The sequence below is a fragment of the Thalassophryne amazonica genome, chromosome 1 (genome assembly GCF_902500255.1).
Source record: "Thalassophryne amazonica chromosome 1, fThaAma1.1, whole genome shotgun sequence".
Taxonomy (NCBI): domain Eukaryota; kingdom Metazoa; phylum Chordata; class Actinopteri; order Batrachoidiformes; family Batrachoididae; genus Thalassophryne; species Thalassophryne amazonica.
In genome coordinates this window covers 144,667,653-144,687,623 of record NC_047103.1, presented here as the reverse complement: position 1 = coordinate 144,687,623, position 19,971 = coordinate 144,667,653, and the positions used below count along the sequence as shown (strand labels likewise).

Here is a 19,971-nt window from a genome sequence, read left to right as displayed (position 1 = left end):
CATCCAGCTGTGAACACAGTGCATCTGATTTGCATCTGCCGCAAATCAGATGTAAAGCAGACGTAATAAGAACGCTTTATTCGTGGCCAATCTGTGTGCAGTCGCTACAACTTATTTTGGTTCGTGATGTGGACATGATGGGCACGCAAAATATCCATTTTACACACTGTCCCAGTCCGCTGCCAAGCCACAAATCCCTGTCATTTGTGGATATCAGCTGATGACAGCGAATATACAGTGCATAGATTATGTATTGTGTATGTATTGAGTATGTATGGAGTGTGTAAGGCGGATGTCATCTACAGCCAAAATTTTGTGCAGCTCAAAAATCCTGGTAATGGAAAAACGTGCCTCTGCGGGTGTCGGCCGACTCATACGAGCATGTTTCACGCATATTGCGGATGTTATGCGAATATGAGCCAATTTTGTGCGCAATCCATACACAAATCCTCCTAAACGCCAGTGGGACAGGGCCCTAACTAGCATTTAAAGAAGACAATGGCTGTTGAAGAGAACAGTTTATATATAAAAATATATATATAAAAAATATTGCCACCATGGGGCATCATTGGAAGACACTGCAGAAATGTTACTTTTTTTTTCTGCTCACTCAAACACTAACAGTGATGCTTACCCTCAGACAATACACCCCAGCTGTCAAAACTCCGACAACATGAGTGTTTCCTACACAATGGAGGGATTAAATGGTAAATAGATTGCTTTTATATAGTGCTTTTCCATCTGCATCAGATGCTCAAAGACCTTTACAGGAATGCCTCACATTCACCCCGATGACAGGGTGCTGCCACACAAGGAGCTCACTGCACACCAGGAGGAACTAGGGGATTAAGGACCTCGCCCAAGGGCCCATAGTGATTTTCCTGTTAGGCTGGGATTTGAACCAAGGATCCACTGGTCTCAAGCCCAACGCTTAACCACTAGACTTTCACCTCCCCCCACCATCAAGAAACAAAACCAATGTTAGTAATAATAACAAAAAAAAAAACATATTTGAATATGCACATGCCCAAATGTGCCTGCACTGTTTTCATTCCAGAATTACACAAATAACTACTCATCAAGCTGCCACCCATCACGCACCCTGCCAGATGCATTTGCACATCACATATGATTTGAACATTCATAGAATGAAAATGTTTCCTATTAACAAAAACAAAGTCATCATATGATGGCACTTTTATAGCAATATATGTGCAGTCAATAACTCATTTTACATTAGGGGAACTGACTGTCGCTGCAAATTGCACTTTGATGCTGGAATGTGATGTACCTGGATGACATTCATGATTGTGTTCCACACAGCTGGCATGGCTCAGCTCAAGGTTCACTGGCACATGCCTGACCAATCAGCCAGCTCCCAGTGGAATGCTCCTGTTGCTAGGAACCTCACCTGTGTGGGCACAGACAACCCCTGGCTCCTCGCCGTTGCGCTCTAGGGCTGGCCACAGTTCTCTGCACAACTCCAGTAACACTGGCCTTGGTAATCGAAATTGGCTTATGAGTCAGTATCGTCATTTGCAAGTAAATCCTGCATTCCCTGAATAGATGTTTCATGCCGATTGCACCATGTGGAAGATCCTCGAATAATGCAAACACAGCCGTTAACTCACTCGCTGCCAAAGACGTATATATACGTCAATTGGCCACCAACCGCTCACTGCCAAAGACGTATATACGTCAATTACATGTTTTCGTGGTAACTGCCGGCAAACATCCTGGCGCAGCTTGTCTGTGGAGATCAAGCTTATGTGTTGCAATTGTGAAGTTAATCCAGTATGAGGCGGTAGTGTGCTCTGAAGGATCGTCAGTGAGAGAGAAGAGGAGGGCCAGGAGGCTGAGTAGAGGCAAGATGGCGAAAATGAATGGCTAAGGAAAGCTAATGCAGCTCACGCTGAGCAAGCTCTTTCCCGGAGTACGGAGCGAGAGAGAGTTGGGATCGCCGGTGGTTTGGGCAGGGATCTCGGAGAGGAGTGGAGGAGGTGTCCCAAGAAATGAACGAAGTTCAACCTGGGCCAAGCGGCATGCGGCGCACGCAAACGGTGGCCAGCTCAGAGGATGAATCATGTTATGTTCGGATTCATTAAAAAAAACCATGGAAGAATACTACAAGATGAAGAAATGTCATCAAATTACACAGACTCTGCCCGGGTCCTGAAGAGCACAGAAGAAGCCCAGCAAGCCCCAACCAACAGCACTCCTGCCAAGTGCTGAGCTCCTGACACCGTCAGCGACCAAACATCCAGTGCTCAGGTCCAATAATTCTGCTCATGCAATTAAAATGTATTTACAATCACTGAAATCTTTAAGTGTGGTGCAGTTATTTATACTGTGCCTTTGCACACTGAAGTGAAATTTAGCGCTGCTAAACCTCTGTTTGTATTCAGACTTTCGTCAAAATTTGTTTGCACGTTCCATTTATTTTGTCAAATAAAGCCGCTAACTTAAAAAATTAAATAATATATATATATATATATATATATATTATATATATATATATATATATATATATATATATAGTTTTGACGCTTTATTTGACACAAAATGCACTTTTTTTGAAACTGTAAATCTGTGGTGTGGAGAACAATAAAAGAAACAAACTCTTCTTCTTTTGTGGCCTTTTATTTTGCATACGGCATGATTACTGTTGCATTGCTGCCAGCTGCTGAACCAGTCCATTGTAGCAGGACTAAATCCTCTCGATGAGTCCAGTGTCTTTCAAGTATTTAAAAAGTTAACACTCCCCCCTCTCACTTGACCTTATGGCTAAAATAGTTACAGAAACTTCTTTCAGGTCTTACAATTGATTTCCATCAGTTTTTACTCTTTAATAGATAATCATTCAAAATTACTTTTTTGCCTTAATGCTGAATTCGGCCTGCATCAATTGTAGTTTCACTTTACATTTTGGTGAATTTCATAGACTGTGGTACAGTTGGTGCACAGGATGTGTGCTTTTAAATGTTACGATGCTGCATGTGCCTGTGGGGTTTTCCTGCTGACTGGCATAAGTAGTAGGGGTGCAAACTCACATGGTGTGATTTAGGAATTTATTATGTCTCACAATAAACAGCAATCATGTTGAAACCATTAGCTTCCATGTGTTTGATCAAATGACTCACTCTGTGATCTTAGGGCATCCCTGGCTGCAACAACACAGCCCCAATTTTGATTGGTCTAAGGGCATGATTAAGGAATGGGATTCCTCCTGTTCTGAGAAAGGTTTAATTAAATGTGAATCTCAGTGACAACCTGTTTTTTCAGACCTCCAGGAGGTTCCTATCTGCTATCATGATCTAGCACCCGTGTTTAGCAAAGCGAGAGCTAAATCTCTCCCGCCTCACTGTCCTTATGATTGTGCTATAGACTTATTGCCCGGAACCAGTCCACCTCATGGTAAATTGTATTCACTGTCCGTCCCAGAATGCACCGCCATGCGGGAGTATATCCAGGAATCACTCAACGCCGGCCTGATACGACCGTCTTCCTCACCAGCTGGGGCAGGATTCTTCTTTGTTGAAAAGAAGGACAAGACCCTACTTCCGTGTATCGATTATCGGGGTTTGAATGAAATAACAGTTAAGAACCGCTACCCACTGCCACTGATGTCATCTGCCTGTGAATCGTTAGAGGGGTCCAAAATTTTTACCAAGATAGATTTATGAAACACCTACCATTTACTCAGGATTAAACAAGGGGATGAGTGGAAGACTGCCTTCAATACCCCCACTGGCCACTATGAGTATCTCGTGATGCCTTTTGGGCTTACAAATGCGCCAGCAGTGTTCCAGACCCTTGTTAATGATGTATTGCGCAAATACCTTAACAGGTTTGTTTTTGTTTATTTGGACGATATTCTGATTTTCTCGCCAGACCTTGAAACCCACACTTGACACGTGCGAACCGTATTACAGACCCTCCTACAAAATGATCTTTGTCAAGGCGGAGAAATGCAAATTTCATAAATCAACAATTTCCTTCCTTGGCTTTGTTATTTCCGAGGGAAGGATCCAGATGAACCCCGACAAGGTGGCAGCAGTGCAGGATTGGGAGGTGCCCAGCAGCCGGAAAGAGGTTCAGAGGTTTTTAGGATTTGCGGACTTCTGCTGTAAATTCATTCGTAACTTTAGCTCGGTTGCCGCACCCCTTTACAATGTGACCTCCTCTCTCTGGGCATTTAAATGGACCCCGGAGTGCGATGAGGCCTTCAGGGTTCTAAGGCAGCGGTTCACAGCCGCCCCCATATTACTCCTTCCTGACCCCGCGCGGCAGTTTGTGGTGGAGGTCGATGCTTCTGATATTGGTGTGGGTGCCATCTTGTCACAAATGAGTGCCACAGACAGTCAGCTGCATCTGTGCGCCTATCTGTCCCGTAAGTTGTCTCCGGCAGAGTGTCGGCGGCGACAGTGGCTCGAGGGGGCACAAGTACCATTTCTCTTGTATACCGACCACAAGAACCTGGCCTATTTACACACGGCAAAACGCCTGAATGCTCGTCAAGCTCGGTGGGCAATTTTCTTTAGTAGGTTCAATTGCGTCCTTACTTATCGACCTGGGACTAAGAATGGCAAACCGGATGCATTATTCAGACAATTTGATTGCCCTGACCTTCCTGCAGAACCTGGTTGTATCCTCCCGGCTTCTTGTTTTGTTTCAGCCCTCACATGGGACATCGAGTCACGGGTTAGAAACGCTCATGGTAATGATGTTACTCCAGCGGGTTTGTCCAGCAGGGAAGCTTTTCGTTCCGGTCGCAGTAAAAGGGGAAGTTATTGAATGGTGTCACAGTAGCCGTTTTCCTGCCACCCTGTATAAAGAAGACCTTGGATGTAGTGCAGCAGCGATTTTGGTGGCCACGGATGGTTGCAGACATTATCGAGTTTGTTACGCCTGTCACATATGTGCCATGTAATAGACCTCCACTCACCTCCCGCTGGTTCATTATATCCAGTGTCTATTCCTCGGCAACCCTGGACTCATATGCTCACTTGATTGTTGTCACCAGTCTTCCGCCCTCAAAGGGTCATACTGTGATTTTAACTGTTGTAGACCGCCTCTTGAAGATGTGTCATTTTGTGCCTTTGTTGAAACTGGCCCACAGCTAAAGAACTTGCCGAAATATGCTTACACATGTCTTTCGTCTCCATGGCTTCCGCAGGATATTGTCTCTGACCGGGGTCCGCAGTTTATTTCTGGATTTTGGAGGGAGTTCTGCCATCTCCTCTGGGCCGCCTCCAGCCTTACGTCCGGGTACCATCCCCAGGCAAACAGTCAGTCTGAAACGGTTTAATCAGAGTTGGAAAAGGGTCTCAGAATTCTATGTTCTCAGCATCCGTCTACCTGGTCCTCAACAGATATCTGGATAGAACTAGCCCACAACAGTTTACCGTACGGCATCTTCAGGGTTTTCCTCCTTTTCATGTGGTTTACGGTCATCAACCTTCTCTCTTCTCTCCTCTATCCTTCGTTCCTCTGTTCCGTCTGCCCTTAGTCTAATTGTCAGGTACCGACAGACCTGGGAGCGGGCTCGTTGGGCCCTGGGTCGCTCTTCGGCCCTTTACAAGGTGGCTGCTGACCGTAAACGGTCGGTTGCCCCGACTTACTCGGTGGGACAGAAGGTTTGGTTGTCCACACATCACTTGCCACTCCGTGGGGTCACGCGCAAGCTGGCTCCCAGGTTCGTTGGTCCCTTTCCCATTTCGAAGATCATAAATCCTGTTTCTGTCCATCTTTGGTTGCCTCCGTCTATGCGTGTTCATCCCACATTTCATGTTAGTCACGTCAAGCCGGTGAAGTCTAGTCCTCGGTCTCTCCGGCCATTCCGCCCGGTTTGTGGATGAGGGGCCGGTGTTTTCTGTGCGGCGGCTTCTGGCTTCGCGTCGTCGGGGTCGGGGTTTTCAGTATCTGGTTGATTGGTAGGGGTATGGTCCTGGGCAGTGGTCGTGGATCCCTTCCCGTTTTATCCTGGACCCCGGTCTCATCCGGGATTTTCACGTTGCCCATCCTGCTGCTCCAGGGCCGTCTGGGGCCGGCCTTTGTGGGGGGGGTACTGTCAGGATGTGAGGTTCTGTCTGGTTGTGTTTTCATGCTTTTGCTATGTTTGCTTCGCTGTAGTCTTATTCTGTTGTCTGGGTTTTTCCTTGCTTGGGTTTTACTGTCCCTGTCTCTCTTGTGACGTCGGTTGGCCCCTAGCGGTCAAACCCCCAATGAGACAGAAGCAGAGACAGAGGCCGAGGCAACTTGATGTGGTCCACAACTTTAATTTTCTTACTTTATCACTACCCTTCCAAAAAGAACAAAGAAAATCGTGCATAAAGTACAAATACCCAGAGAGGTTGGTGGGAATAGTCTCTCCCCACTGCCACTCCAGAATGATCTCTCAGGCGCCTTTTATCTGATTTGACTAATCGGGTTAAACCATTAAAATCTAAAAAGGTAAGAGCTAACCAACTAGCTCCTAACACCTATCAAAACCCTCCATACCTTTAACCAACCCAAAACCCATTTAAATCCCACCATCTCTAAACCTAAACCCCCCAAAACCACCTATTTACTAAAATTCATACACCAATAAACCCCTTAAACACATCTCCCCCATGACTCTCCCCTGCCTTGGTCTATCCCAGAACCTTTATCATAGCAACAGTTTCCAGTGGACCTCTTTGCCGCCTGGACACAAGACATGAGGTAAGGAAGACAAATTACAACTACACACCTCAATACTCAATCCTACATACATCAAGGTGCTTCCTAACTAACTAACTGTACAGCTATAAAATCACTAAGTAACAAATTAGCTATTTGTTACACTTCCCCCCTCCTCTCAAAGGCCATTATCACTCTTCTACCAGTCTTGAAAGGCAATCCGCCACAATGTTAGTCTTCCCTGGTTTGTATTGAACCGTAAAGTCATAAGGTTGCAAGGCAAGATACCACCCGGCAATACGAGCATTTGCCTCCCTCATCCTATGCAGCCATTGCAGCGCCCGATGATCCGTCTCCAAGACAAAGTGATGCCCCAACAGATAACGCAAAGAATCAATGGCCCACTTCATTGCCAAACACTCTTTCTCCACCGCCGAGTACCTCGTTTCCCGGTCCAACAACCGCCGACTCAGGAACACGACCGGTCGTCTTTCACCATCCTTTTCCTGCAGGAGCACTGCCCCCAATCCCACCCCTGACGCATCAGTCTGGAGGATAAAGGGCCGGCCAAAATCTGGGGTTTGAAGCACAGGTCGAGTACCTATGGCCTCCTTCAAAGCCTTAAACGCTTGATCACAGTCCTCTGTCCAACAAACTTTATTTGGGGCAGAGTTCTTAGTCAAATCATTGAGGACCTTCGTTCGCTCAGCAAACTGGGGGATAAACTTTCTGTACCATCCCACCAGTCCGATAAACCCCCTCACTTTCTTCTTTGTAGTAGCCACCGGAAAGGAGTAAATAGCCTCCATCTTCTGGACCTGTGGTCTAATTTTCCCAAAGCCAATAGTGTACCCCAGGTACTCCACTTCCTTATGTGCCACCGCACACTTACGAGGGTTAATAGTCAATCCGGCAGCCCGAATTCTCTGACACACCGCCCGGAGATGTTGAAGATGTTCCTCCCAAGACTGACTATACACTACAACATCATCCAGGTACGCTGCCGCAAAATCAGTCACATCCCGAAGTACATGATCCATGAGCCTCTGAAACGTGGCTGGCGCCCCTTGTAACCCAAAGGGCATCACCCGAAACTGATACAAGCCAACAGGTGTTTTAAAAGCTGTTAATTCTCGCGCTTCAGGCGCCAACACAAGCTGCCAGTAGCCCTTTGACAAATCCAAAGTTGTAATAAAGGAGGCACTCCCCACTCGTTCCAGCAGATCATCAATGCGTGGCATTGGGTAAGGGTCAAAGTTCGAAATTGAATTCAAATATCTGAAATCAATACAAAATCGAAGAGAACCATCCTTCTTTGGCACAAGCACCACAGGACTACACCATTCACTGTTAGAAACCTCAATAATTCCAAGCTCCAACATCAATTGAATTTTCTTTTTTAATTCCATAACCAACCGCTCAGGAATTCGATAGCTCCTCTGTCTCACTGGAGCATCCTTCTTGAGCCGGATATGATGTTGCACTAGAGAGGTAAAACCAGGAGTCTCCTTAAAGAGCTCTGGATCCAGAAGAGAGCACATATCACCCTGCTGAGAGGGAGAAAGATGCGCCAAGTCAATGGAAACCGGCTCAGTGGCTGGAACTGGAAAAAACTTCTCCGTCACCTCATCATCCTTCACCCCACGAACCAACAGCTGCTGGGAAGGTTCCTGACGCACCATGAACTGTTTCAGTAGATTAACATGAAAAAGTTGATACTTTTAAGTCTCTCTGGCATATAAAGTTCATAAGTCACCTCCCCAACCTGCCGTATAACCTCATACGGCCCCTGCCACTTTGCCAATAATTTATTGTCACTAGTCGGTAAAAGCAACAGTACCTTTTGGCCTGGTGTAAAGGTCCGATCCCTCGCCTTCTTATCATACCAGGTCTTCTGTGCCCTTTGTGCCTCCTTAAGATTCTCCTGTGCCAAAGTTGCCATTGCCTCGATCCTCTTCCTCATCTTCAACACATACGCCACAATGTTCTCTCCATCTGCTTCCTTCCGCTCCCAGTGCTCCTTCAACAGATCTAAAGGTCCTCTCACCTGGCGTCCATACAGCAATTCAACGGTGAGAAACCAGTAGATGCCTGGGGGACCTCCCGGTAAGCAAAGAGCAGATATGGCAACCACTGGTCCCAATCCTTGCCTGTAGAGGAGACAAACCTGCGCAACATATTTTTAAGCGTCTGGTTATACCGCTCCACTAAAACCGTCCGTTTGAGGGTGATATGGAGTGGTCCTAATACCCCTGACCCCTAACAATTGATATACATGTCGAAGAAGTTTCGACAAAAATTAGTGCCACAGTCAGTAAGTATCTCCTTAACCACCCCCACCCTAGAAAACAGCTGCACCAAACAATTGGCAACCTGTTTAGCCTTATAGATCTAAGAGGAAAGGCCTCTGGGTAGCGTGTAGCATAATCCGACATGACCAAAATGTACCGGTTGCCCGCTGCACTCCTCTCCAACGGGCCTACAATGTCCATGCCAATTCTCTCAAAAGGCGTACCTATAATCGGTAAAGGGTGCAGAGGGGCCTGAGCTACCCTCTTTCCTGCTGTTAACTGGCACACCTCACAGGAACTACAAAATTTGGAGACCTGTGAGTACATTCCTGGCCAAGCGAACCGACTCCCAATCCGCCGAAGTGTTTTCTGAAATGCCATATGGCCTGCCCAAGGAATTGAGTGCCCGAGCTCCATAACTCGTTCTCTAAACTCTTGTGGCAAAGCTAAGACATCCACTTTACCTCTCACTTGATAGAGAAGACCGTTTTTAATTACATAACGTTCCTCATCTAAACAAATACTTTTTCCCACTTCAGCACCTTCCTGCTCTTTAACTTTATCAAACCAGGGCTTAAGGGTAAGGTCCTGTTTCTGCAAAGTCCCTATGTCTAAGGGATATCCCATTCCCCTAGACTAAGGGGTTTAACCAGTGCCTCCCTCTGAGACCCAGCAAACTTCTCCCTCCTCCTTTGAGACTTAGACTTCCTTGTCTTTCCTGGTTGAACCTCCAATTCCTCATCACAAAACGGTAACTCCTCAAAATCTCCCCTTACTAACTGAGCTCTGGTAAAAACATTACACCGCTCAGCTGATTCAAAGGTACCCTGTCCCCCCAGCTCCAAACAAGTTCTTCCCCCCGCTTCCGGCTTACCCTGATTAGCCTGAACTAGCAAATCAGGAAGAGGTTGGAATATCATTGCCCAGAATGACAGGAAAAGGTAGGTTTTTTGCTAAAGCACAGAACCAAATAAGTCTGTCCCCCTACGGTTAAATAAACCTCTGACATAGGGTACCTATGCTCATCTCCATGTATACAAACTAAAGGGCTTCCTCGGTACACTGACCTTCAAACGGAACCAAACCAGCCAAAACCACAGTCTGAAAACACCCGGAGTCTAACAATGCACATGCTGGCCATTTACCAACACTGGCGTCGTATGCCCCTTCCTACACTCAGTCTGGACCGATGCCGGCCTCGGCACAGAACAAAGCAAAGAATACTTAGATTTCAAAGTTGGGCAATAGCGCTGTATATGACCAAGCTTATCACAATTATAACATCTGACCTCCTGCGGTGCCATTCTAGAAGATTTTTTACCAGAATGAGACTGTGGGTTTACCTGGAAAGGCTTATTACCCTGACCTAAACCAAAACCCCTATCACCCCCAAAGGACTTACTTGGCAAGGTCCGGCCAAAGAAGGTAGCTCTGGGCTCTTTACGAGCAGCTGTAAAGACCTCTGCTAGCCGCGCCGCTTCTTCAGCAGTGGTAGGGTCATGCTCCCGAATCCACACCTCCAACTCCGGATTGACCATACGAAGGAACTGTTCCATGATGAGGGTTTCGGATATGGCATAAACAGTAGATTTTTCTGGCTGAATCCATCTGTAAAACAGTTCCTTAAGCCTCACATACAGTTCTCGCGGCGTCTCCTCTGTCTCCATCTTCAAGGAACGGAAGCGACGTCGGTACGTCTCTGCTGTAATCTCATATTTTGCTAAGATAGCTTTCTTCACCTTATCATAGTCTTCCGTATCTGCAAAATCCATTAACACAGGCATTACAGGCTTTGCCTGTAAGGAGCGGAACCAATCGAAAAGCCCACTCCTTCACTGGCCACCTGCACACCTGAGCCATTCTCTCAAAAGTAGTGAGAAAATGCTCCACATTGTCTTCAGGGGCTAACGGTAACAACTTCGGTTCCTGCTGCGGCCTGTGGTAGCTACCATTATCTACCCCATCAACCCCTACAGCCCCTGCTGGCACTCCCACTAATTCCTCTTCTTGATATGCAGATTGCTCTGACTGCATTGTTAACAGCTGCTGCTGAACTTGTGGGACCTGCTGCTGCATGGACGACCAACGCTGCTCCTGCAAAGACCAGTCTTTGTCCCTCTCCCGGTCTCTTGCTGTCTGGGACTCGGCCAGTATCTTAACCAGGTCCATCAGTTCCTCCAGTCTATCTCGACCCCTCGACGTTGCCCCCTCATTATAGGCTTCGGCCGATTCACTGTCATCTTCTGAGCCTCGCTTTCCCCCTTTTCTCCTTCCCATCCTGTCTCACCAAGGCACAAATCACTTCTGACACCAATGTGACGTCGGTTGGCCCCTAGCGGTCAAACCCCCATGAGACAGAAGCAGAGACAGAGGCCGAGGCAACTTGATGTGGTCCACAACTTTAATTTTCTTACTTTATCACTACCCTTCCAAAAAGAACAAAGAAAATCATGCATAAAGTACAAATACCCAGAGAGGTGGTGGGAATAGTCTCTCCCCAACTACCACTCCAGAATGATCTCTCAGGCGCCTTTTATCTGATTTGACTAATCGGGTTAAACCATTAAAATCTAAAAAGGTAAGAGCTAACCAACTAGCTCCTAACACCTATCAAAACCCTCCATACCTTTAACCAACCCAAAACCCATTTAAAATCCCACCATCTCTAAACCTAAACTTAAACCCCCCAAAACCACCTATTTACTAAAATTCATACACCAATAAACCCCCTTAAACACATCTCCCCCCATGACTCCCCTGCCTTGGTCTATCCCAGAACCTTTATCATAGCAACAGTTTCCAGTGGGACCTCTTTGCCGCCTGGACACAAGACATGAGGTAAGGAAGACAAATTACAACTACACACCTCAATACTCAATCCTACATACATCAAGGTGCTTCCTAACTAAAGTAACTGTACAGCTATAAAATCACTAAGTAACAAATTAGCTATTTGTTACACTCCTGTCTCTTGTTGGTGGGTGTTTCCCTCTCCCTGGCAACACCCTCATTCTGGTGAGTTCCATGCACACTTGCTCCCAATCTACACTTCATCACTTGGGTGTATTTAAGATCCTCTTTTTGTTCTGTTACCTCGCCAGACTGATGCGCTCTATGCCTTCTCTCCAGCCTTCTTTGTCTTGTTCTCGACCTGCTTGCTTCCCGTGTGCTTTGACCTCTCGCTTGTATTTTCGACCACGCACCTGCCTGATGTTTTTGCTCTTGTTCGCTTTGTTGGATTGCCTACCCGTGTACCAGACCCTTCTTTTTGCCCAAGTAAACTGTTTTTGTCTACCAAGCCTTGAGTTCGAGTCCAGAAGTTGCATACTGTCACATCCGTTTTCCAGTCTTGATACAGTGTATTTCAGAGCTCATTGCAGATTAAGGAAAGACACTTGAAGAATGTCTTTAGTGAGTTCAGTGATATCTGTCCAATGCTATGGCATTTATATTAAGTACATGTGCTATAGCACTCCGCAGGTATCACTGAAAGAAGGTCTACATAGACAGATGCTTTTATTACAGTAAGGCTTCCACCTTCCCCAACATACAAAAATATGAAATGGAAATTTTAGGCCTCTCCAGTGGCCCAGAAATGCCGAAAGCCTGTGTGCCCCTGGACCCTGCTGGGGGCCTACAGCGGCCCCCAGGCCCCCACCTATTTTCAGAGTTTTTTTTCTTGCCCATTCTCATCCCTGCATTTTCAATCAGAGTGGGTATTTTTCAATGACAAGAGACAATGGTCAACAAAATAGATGACAAATTTGTTTTATGCAAATTCTGAGTGACATGACACTGCACCTACCAATCAGAGTAAATTGGCAGTGTGATGTCAGCAGGTTGCTCATACAAACAACATGAGACAAGATGACAGAAAAGACTCCAAAACAGCTAATTTCTGTATAAATCTAACATGTTTGGCATTTCTTCATATATTCTGTAAAGGCTTGGGAGAAACACTTACAAAACCCAACAACTCTATTTTTGTTATACAATAATACCTCTAAAGTGATTTACAAAACATCTTCGGGACATATATATATAGTATAGTATTAGCTTCCTAACTAGCGATTCAGGCACATCACAGTGAAAGATGGACCATTAAACATTGTGGACATTCCCACCATGAAACCACAAGTTGGCCATGCACCGGGAATGCCTATTAAGCAAAAAACTCCAACTGCTTGTCATCCTCATTTGTAGCTAATGTGACCACAGGGTCACATATATGTTATTAGTCAAGAGACATAAACACTTCAAAGCTGCCCACATGATGTCCCATGATTGTTTGTGAGCCATCCAAGAGATGACAACGATAGAGTTGAAAAAGAAATAGAATGTCTCATGAAATTTGTTCCTTCAGATTGACAACTTTGTAAATACTTGAATAATTTTGGCAGTTCATATGACCATTGGAAAATATGCCATGTTGGCTTTCATAGTGGAGAAGCTTGAATCTTCGACTGGACTGGGTTGCTTGATGCAAGGACGTTTCGCTTTTTCAAATCGCAGAAGCTTCCTCAGCTAAAATTCTTGCTCTGGTAGTCTGACTTCTGTCTTGACTCTTGTAGAGAGGAATAAACAGAAGTTTTAAACCTAACCAGACCCCTCCTACCGAGAGGCAGACTGCTATAGGCTAGTGACTAAACAATAGCTCTAATTAGCACCTATTGTGCACTAGTTAGCACCCTCCTAATGACAGGGTAGCTGTCCCTCCTAATGATGGGATGGCCGCCTCCCCTGACGCCTCCCCTGACGCCTCCCCTGACGACTCTCCTGATGACGTGAATGAGACATTACCATGAACAAAAGACTGAAACTGCTTTGACCTGAGTACCCCATTGTAAACAGGTGACAAACCGTGTCTCAGACCCCCTCCCCAGTTAAGGCTGGGTTTCAACTGTTTCACATAAAATGCCTCCTTCACTCCTCTCTCAAACCATTTCCTTTCTCTGGCTAAGATTTTAACTTCCTTGTCCTCAAACGTGTGTCTTTAAGGTGGAGATGAACTGCAGACTGAGGTCCACCGGCACCCTCTCTGTGGTGCTGATATAGCCTTTTGTGTAACGGCTGCTTAGTCTCACCTATGTAGTGTTCGTTACAGTTTTCCTGACATCTGATGGAATACACTAACATTGCTCTGTTAAAATCTTAGCCTTCACAGAAACATGTTGGCTTTCATGCATATTTGTCTCTGAGCAAGCAAACATTATTCTGTCATCTAAATATGTATTTAGTGCTTGTTATTATTTACATGAACACCTGATAATAATGTCTGTTAGATAAATGAAACTGGATAAATGAAACTGGAGAATGTAAGGTGGTTGCAGGGGAGAGTGTAGTTACACAGCATTGGCATCAGTTTTTTTGCTCCAAAATCATTCCAACAGTTACCAACAAACTCCTCTCTGTGGCATCACTGTGGTTTGCTTCTTAAAACCACTCACTGTATCTACAGCTTTAGCAGGGCAAATTTTGAACATGTTCAAAATATGCTGTATGACTGAATTTTAGAGGTAACCATTTTTTTTTTTCTGGAACAAGTGTTCCAGAAAGAAAAAGAAAAGAAAAAAATGTTACTTGCAATGCCCTGATGAAGGTTGTGACCGAAAGCTTGGTTAAGGACAAAATAAAAAAAAATGCATTGATGTAAGTCTGCCTAAAATCCTTTAAACTTGGCTTGAACACATGATGTGGTAGTAATAACCACTGGAACCTTTGAACTTGGCTGCTGTATATTTTATAGCCATACGTCAAATCAATTTATGTTAATGTCACTCACATGATAATTTATTCCAGCCAGATACAATCTGAATAGCCTGTGACAAGAAAAAACAAAACCTATTACACAAATAAAAGTCACTTTCCACGAAGATGGTAGTCATAATTTAAGTAAAAATGATCCCTGTGTCAAGTCTCGAGTTATATGCATTTATTAATTTTTAATACCCACTTACAGCAATCAAGGGCCATTGGTGGGCTATCGCAGCAGTCAGGTTAAGGGGCAATGACTGGAGTTATGGTTAGGGGAGGGTAGACACTAATGCTATGGTTATGATTAGAGTTAGGAGAAGGGTAAGATTATAAATAGCAAAATGAAAAACACATTTCATGAAATCGGATTCTTTTTGTAGCGGGGGCATGAAAAAAAAACGTGAGACTGGGCTATGTCTTACAGAGTACTGGTGCCTTGCTATTGTCAGGCAACAGAAAGCGATTGTGCCATGGACCACCAAAAGCATAAACATTCAGATATTCAGATATACCTAACATAGCATGTCCACTTTGATTATACACACAAATGTGTATTGGCATTCACCAAACTACAATGAAAATGAAAACTAATATTTACAACCCAAACTCAAAAAAATGCTAAATCCTAATTATCTCTTGTTGCTCGACTCCGCAATGCATGCACAATGAAGACAGAGAGGGTGACAGATGAGTAGTGGGATTTGGCCAAAATAGAACAGCATACATTTCCATAAAACCTACATTTAGACATTTTTGACTTCAGGTGTCCCCAATTCAGATTACCTGTTGGTGTCCTTGGACCACCCAGTTCATTTATTTTGACCGTCCCATTCTGTCCATTTACATTTGGGGAGCCGTATTGGCTGGGAAGTCACTTCTGACAGATAGGACTACATCAGTGTGAGTCAAGGACTCATATGCTTCACCCCATGGTCTCCAGGGATGTCATTCCGTGGCAGGTCAGCTTGTGCAAAGTCGGACCGAGACTAATGCGTAGTTTCCAACCCTTCATACATGTTTTGGACACGCATGATTCACAGGGTTTGGTAGCTCCCAGCCATGCCGCAGGATTCTGGTACAGGCTGCACACCTGACATTCACGAGGTGTGATGCTTCTCAGCTTCTATCATCTGCCTATAGATGTTCAACACCCTCAGTCATTGTGGCGTTATGGGGTCAGCCATCATTTCCCCTTTTACAATGCTACACATTACACAGTCTCCCCAGTATATATACTCAAAGTCTTGCCACTTGTGTCACATGCGGGTTATATCTGCTGCATGCACACCACACATAGGGGTAGAAAGTGATATGTACTTCTGTCTTGCAGACCACACAAATAGCAATTGTGGAGTACTTTGTAGTACCTCTGAGGCACGTCCCCTGTGCAATGACCAAGCAACTTACTGTTATCACAAAGCACCTAGAAGCTGTGCTCCTGATGTGGTTCAGGCATACAAATTGAGTTTGGGTACCGTATGTACTGTATACATTCTTAATTTTTCATGACTCATATAATTTGCATGTGCATGGCCAAAAGTCTCCAAAGCCAGTCTTCTATGGCACTGAAAACATGCAAGTAATGGGCAAGTCTCAAGCACAACTTTGTCAAAATTTTCCATATACACGGCCCATAGTAGCACGTACGGTGGGTTGTACGTTACGCTTAACATCACCTCAAAACTTCTTTTAATCACTTAATTCCTGATAAAGTATATGACAACAGATAAACGCCATTAACAAGTATTTCTCTCCTTAGTGCATGTTAACAAGATTTATTTATTTATTTATTTATTTATTTTAATATGGGATACTATGTCCAATAATTGAGCAACGTGTTTGCGTGGGTTCCCTCCGGGTGCTCCATCATCCTCCCACGTCCAAAGACATACAGGTTAGGTGAACTGGTAACTTTAAATTGTCCATAGGTGTGCATGCAGGTATTAATGTGTTTGTCAATATCTGGCTCTGCAGCAGACTGGCATCCTGCCCAGGGTGTACCCCGCCTCATGCCCTATGACTACTGGGATAGGCTCCAGCTCCCCCTGTGACCCTTAATTGGAGTAGGCGGCTAAAAATGAGTGAGTGAGTGATGTCCGATTCTTTTTCAAATTCTGATGCAAAACTTGGTCAAGCTCAAGTCCCATTTTTCTGTCATGTCTTATGACATAGAAGGATCATCTCAAAGTAGAGCAAATACACTTTTAAAAAGGCACTATTGAACTATGGCTCAGGCAGCTAAGTCCAACCAAGTACAGCTGGCTTTTCTTTCCTTCCATATGTTAAGCCCCTTTTCTTTAATAGAAGGTCTTTAATCCGCGGGCATGTTGTGCAAAGCTGTATGAAAAATCATGTTTAGGAGATTAGCACTGGAATCCTCGGTCTTCTCGCCTCAGCTTATCTCTTGAGGGGGCTTCTTTTTTTAATGCAGACTGTGGGCAGCGCTGACTCAAATGTTTGTGTGAATGAATCCGAGTGTCTGCAGGGACCCACAAGTGGTGCAATACTCAGCAGTTTGGTTGAGGCCGTTTTCCTAAAGATGAGCAAGTTCATAGACACATCCTTTGAATTTTCTCCCTTGACACACCATCACAATTTCCCCTTAAGCACAAAATGTTACTTCTTGAAGTAAACCTTCAGCATTTTCTTCAAGTTTGAGAGCCTGAATCTCACTGTGAGATGACTGTTAAATGAATGAATTTGAGTTTGACCATAGCCAAAAAAAAAGAGGGATAAATGCAGAGTGAGTAGCTAATTGAGATTCATATGAATTACCAATATGTAGACCTGAGAAGGATTCCTTTTGCCATTCTTCTTCTGTGTCTTTGGGCAAGGCATTTCATCTGCATTATTCCTGTCCATTCAGCTGCAAATGGGTACCAACGTTTTTGTAGAAAGTAACTTGTGATGGTGTCACATCTTGTGATGGTGGGTAGAGGTGGGCGAATCAATCCTAATATCAATAATATTGATACCAACGCTGGTATTGATATTGAACGATCCTCGTGTAAAAAGATCGATACTCAAGCTTTTTTCTCTCCTGCATGCACTGACTGCTGTGGGAGAGTAGAGAGTAGACTTTGAGGTGTGCGCAGATTCATCAAAGTCTACTCTCTGTCTGTAAGAGCAGCGCTGCACTGTCACACAACATGGAGCAGTGCACCCTTGTATTGTGGTTTGTCAGCCCTCTACCTCAGGAGATTTTGTTTTAAGTTGTGTTGAGTGATTTTTTTTTTTTAAACAAAAATGTTGATTGTGATAATAAAGTATTTTGTTGTCACGTACAATGTTTGGCGAAATTCTTTTTGGATCCTTTGGATCTATGAAGCTTAAATATATAAAAAAGTATTGTATCGGTATCGATATCGGCGATACTGGGCCTGTATTTACTTGGTATTGGATCAATACCAAAATTCCTGGTATCGCCCACCTCTAGTGGTGGGTGTTGGGGGGGGGGGGGGGGGGCATAGATTGTCCACTTGACACTCCTATATCTGAAAAATACACCAGTCAGGTTCAGGGCTAATTTTGGGAGGTTGACTATGAAGGTGTTTTATGCAAGTTGAGTGAAACATAAGGGCCCTGTCCCACTGGGGAGAGGATTAATTGTGCATGAATTGAGTATACAAAGTACGGGCATTCGTTGTCATCCGCAACAAAAATGGCCAAAAATGACAAATGTCCCAGTATGAATTACGGATATATTAATAATATATAGATAATATATGATGAACAATCACGGTTGTATAACGCAAGTAATGAGGAAATGGATCATGGCAGTATTACGGGTGTATTATGATGCAACGCGCACGTGTTGCGCATGCATGGCATCTGCATTGTGGTCATAAATGAAGCACACTCGGGCCTTCGGCATCACTATTCACACCAACAATACAGGTTCTGGAGCATTTGCTGGACTTGGACACGTTGATTGGAGTAAAGAAGCAGTGAACAGGGTGAGTGGTGATGTCAGCGTATCGCATCAGAGCACAGCTCGACTGAACGATTATAACAAGAAGTTAAATCTGTTATAAACATAGGAATGAATAGTGTAACAGCTGCAGACAAGAAGGAAAAAACATGCAACTATTTTATCAAGCCTTGACAATGTATACAAGTCAAATAATTACCTTTTTAGACGGCTCAAAATGCTTTCTGCAGCTGGGCCGCGAACGGCTCTGGCTTCCTCTGTGATTTAGGAGGTGATTAGAGCCGTTTTCAACAGGCAATTTGATGAATAAAATGATTAATCCACCACGAAATAATTATTTTATATACACAGCGTCCAGTGCAGAGCGCATGGCAGCCAGTAGAACAAAGAACGGCATCCAGCTGTGAACACAGTGCATCTGATTTGCATCTGCCGCAAATCAGATGTAAAGCAGACGTAATAAGAACGCTTTATTCGTGGCCAATCTGTGTGCAGTCGCTACAACTTATTTTGGTTCGTGATGTGGACATGATGGGCACGCAAAATATCCATTTTACACACTGTCCCAGTCCGCTGCCAAGCCACAAATCCCTGTCATTTGTGGATATCAGCAGATGACAGCGAATATACAGTGCATAGATTATGTATTGTGTATGTATTGAGTATGTATGGAGTGTGTAAGGCGGATGTCATCTACAGCCAAAATTTTGTGCAGCTCAAAAATCCTGGTAATGGAAAAACGTGCCTCTGCGGGTGTCGGCCGACTCATACGAGCATGTTTCACGCATATTGCGGATGTTATGCGAATATGAGCCAATTTTGTGCGCAATCCATACACAAATCCTCCTAAACGCCAGTGGGACAGGGCCCTAACTAGCATTTAAAGAAGACAATGGCTGTTGAAGAGAACAGTTATATATATAAAAAATATATATATATAAAAAATATTGCCACCATGGGGCATCATTGGAAGACACTGCAGAAATGTTACTTTTTTTTTCTGCTCACTCAAACACTAACAGTGATGCTTACCCTCAGACAATACACCCCAGCTGTCAAAACTCCGACAACATGAGTGTTTCCTACACAATGGAGGGATTAAATGGTAAATAGATTGCTTTTATATAGTGCTTTTCCATCTGCATCAGATGCTCAAAGACCTTTACAGGAATGCCTCACATTCACCCCGATGACAGGGTGCTGCCACACAAGGAGCTCACTGCACACCAGGAGGAACTAGGGGATTAAGGACCTCGCCCAAGGGCCCATAGTGATTTTCCTGTTAGGCTGGGATTTGAACCAAGGATCCACTGGTCTCAAGCCCAACGCTTA

The 19,971-nt window shown here is 44.6% G+C and overlaps 1 long non-coding RNA gene across 1 annotated transcript; it reads left to right on the top strand.

The window, feature by feature from the left end:
- Positions 1–5,684: 5,684 nt before the first annotated feature.
- LOC117520537 lies at positions 5,685–19,819 on the top strand. Its single transcript, XR_004563677.1, has 3 exons — positions 5,685–5,695; positions 11,866–11,870; positions 19,735–19,819. It is a non-coding gene; the product is annotated as an uncharacterized LOC117520537 (long non-coding RNA).
- The last annotated feature ends 152 nt before the right edge of the window (positions 19,820–19,971 follow it).